The following is a 2798-nucleotide window of genomic DNA, read 5'->3' on the forward strand; positions in this document are numbered from 1 at the left end:
CCCCTGCTCCTGGCACCCCCTGCGGGGAGCGGGGCCAGCAGCCAAATGGGCCGGCAAACCCTACCTGGGCAGAGTCCTCCCCTCGCCCTCGCCTCCCCACCACACACCCAGGCCAGGGAAGAGCTTTACCATCGACCCAGCGCCTCCTTTTCTTTTTTGGAAATGGGGCTTTAGCGCCTGCTCTGCCCTCCCGGCACCGGCTCGCAGCCGCCCCGCCTCTTGCTTCCCCCAAAAAACGCTGCAGTCGCTGTAATTTCCAGCTGGAACGATCTCGTAACAGAAAGGAGGGCACGGCTCGGCGCCGAACTCCGGGGGGATGCCTCCCTGGTGCTAATTAGTTGACTTCTAAAGTGCTTCTGTTTAAATTACATGCCGCTGTAATGGGTGAGAAACCTTAAAGGCAAACGGCATCAACGGCGGATGCCACCCGGGCTGGACCAGGACTGGGGGCCCAAAACACCCCCTCAATCCACAGAGCAGCATTTGCCCCTAGAGTAACACAGCAGCTCTTCACGTTACGGATAAAAAAAAGGGATCTTTAATTTAAATAACGGCATCTCTAAACGCAGCGCTCGCGTTTGATGGGGAGGATGTGAAGCTTTCCAGAGCTGCCAACATCAGAAACAATCTCCAAGTAGCAAAGGGAGGAAAAATGAAAAATGCATGGTGTAGCCCCCAAACAACTAGCGAAGATCTGACCTTGAGCTTGTCGGCTGCGCAGAAAAACGCGTCCTGGGGTGGATTAAAGCGCTGAGCTACACTTGGATTATGTCTGAACTGCGCTGTGCAAACAGCACCATCCTGCAAGAGCACTTCTGCCCCGGCAGCGTGCTGCAACACCAAAACCCACACTTTTTCAGGAGAGAAAGCCCTTGTGTGGCTTTACCCATCTACCAGCTCCTCTGCTTCAAAACCCACATGGATTTTTCTTAGTCCCCATCTACTTGCACCCGTTGGTCAGCAGCCCCGCACCAGGCCCAGCCCCACAGCACCAAACCCACGGGGGGGGATGTGATGTCCCCAAATCCCCATGTGTGAGGGGGACTCGCTCCATCCCGGCAGTGAGCACCGACCTGTGCTTTGCACCGGGGCCGTTATCCCCGGGAACTGGAGGCTCCATCAGCGCTCATCGGCTGCAGATGTTCTGCAGCTGTGGCCACTGTTACCATTAAATAGGCATGAAGCTGCCTTTCCCACTGCCAGCACAGATGTGGTGGGATGCAGTGGCTGTGTATGGGGCCAGGACCTCCTCGCAGCCCTTCCTTGGGGTCACCCCAAACTCCCTGACCCTTTTTGGGGACGCAGCGAGCAGCAGCGAGGTGCTGCCCCCAGCCCCTTTCTGCTGGGACCCCAGAACTGACACATCTTTCCATGTCTTAGGATACTGGAAACCACTCAGACCGAGTAACCACTGCCCAAAATAAAAGTTACCGACCAGCAGCAGCCTGCAAGGCCAGTATAATCTGCATGATGGCTGCAGCTCGCTCTGTGAAAGGACATTAATCTCCTACCAGGAGGTTTTGCAGCGAGGCATTTTGGTCATGACCTATTTGAACTCGGCTGCTAGAAAAGGGACTCCGCTCCCAACTGTTCTCACCGCTGGCACATTTATTTATTTTGCTTTCTTTCCTGCTGCCCTAATTCCCCTTTTTTTGGGCAGCTGAACATATGCCAGGCTATCAGATTAGGGGTTTTTAAAAACGGAAGCAACCCAGAGCTGCTTTTCCTCCATTAGCGCCTGGGGTTTCGCAGCGGGGTCTGTGCACCCAAAAGCGCCGCAAAGCTCCCCCCAAGCCTCGGAGGAGCGGGTTTGTGGGGAGGGGGATGAGCGGCACAGGAGCACAACCCATAAGATATAAATCCCAAGGGCTAAAATGGCATTTTTCTTATCCAGAGGCAGTCACAGATGGCTGGAGTATTTTAATACGGGGAGACGCCGGGCGATTTTATGGCCGTGGAAAAACAAGCTGAGATGAATAGATTGTGTTTGGTGCGTGATTACAACGAACCCAGTGGGATTTCTCCCCTAACGAGGGAACCCCCGGCGGGCAGCGGTTTGGTCGCTGTCAGAGATCGCAGCAACGCTCGCCTCAGCCCTGGAGCAGGGACCGGCTGGGACACAAAGGGACTGAAACCAAAGCAGGGGAGTCCCAAACTGCCCCAAAGTGTTGTCCCCGCAGCAAAGCGAAGCACAAGGTGACCTAAAGGATCTCCACGACAAGGTGTAGCAGAATAAACAGCCCAAAGTCATCATCTAATGAATTACCACAGCCAGGATGTGCTCTGGGGCACTGTGCATCCCATGATCCAGATCCAGGTTAATGGGACGGTGTCCGTGTAAGCATTGACACCGGGGTTTTATGCTCCTTGGTCAGCGAGGAGGAGGGGATCTGCATCTCCATCACTCCCCAATTCTACCTAAAACAGATATTTCAAACCCAAACGCTGCTGCCGGGAGCTGGGGAATGCAGGGAGCAAAGGGAGACGCAGGCAGTAGCGGTGGTGCACGAGAGCTAAACCCCTTTGAAGCACAGGTGAGGTTCCCCCTGCGAGGGTGATTTTGGACCCTAGACCCCAAGGAGAACCTGTCGGCCGCTGCAGAGCACGGGGGTGCAGAGCTGGCACCGTTCCTGTGCCGCAACCACAGCTCTGCCCTGGTTTGAGAACAGCTCGGGAACAAGAGCAGCGCACGCCCCTGGGACCCCGGCCTGCCCAAAATAACCCGCTCCCCTCCCCACGCCGGGACGGGGCACACGCAGCCCCCGCACGGCCCAGAGAAACCCCACGGCTCCCCCCGG

At 56.3% G+C, this 2798-nt stretch overlaps 1 protein-coding gene across 1 annotated transcript in view; it reads right to left on the bottom strand.

Annotated features, from left to right (window-relative positions):
* The window catches only part of LOC104537651 (delphilin-like), a gene marked incomplete at its 3' end in the record, with an annotated part of 13195 nt that overhangs the window by 10177 nt on the left and 220 nt on the right, over positions 1-2798 (bottom strand).

Source organism: Mesitornis unicolor, unplaced genomic scaffold, assembly GCF_000695765.1.
Source record: "Mesitornis unicolor isolate BGI_N332 unplaced genomic scaffold, ASM69576v1 scaffold28013, whole genome shotgun sequence".
NCBI lineage: Eukaryota > Metazoa > Chordata > Aves > Mesitornithiformes > Mesitornithidae > Mesitornis > Mesitornis unicolor.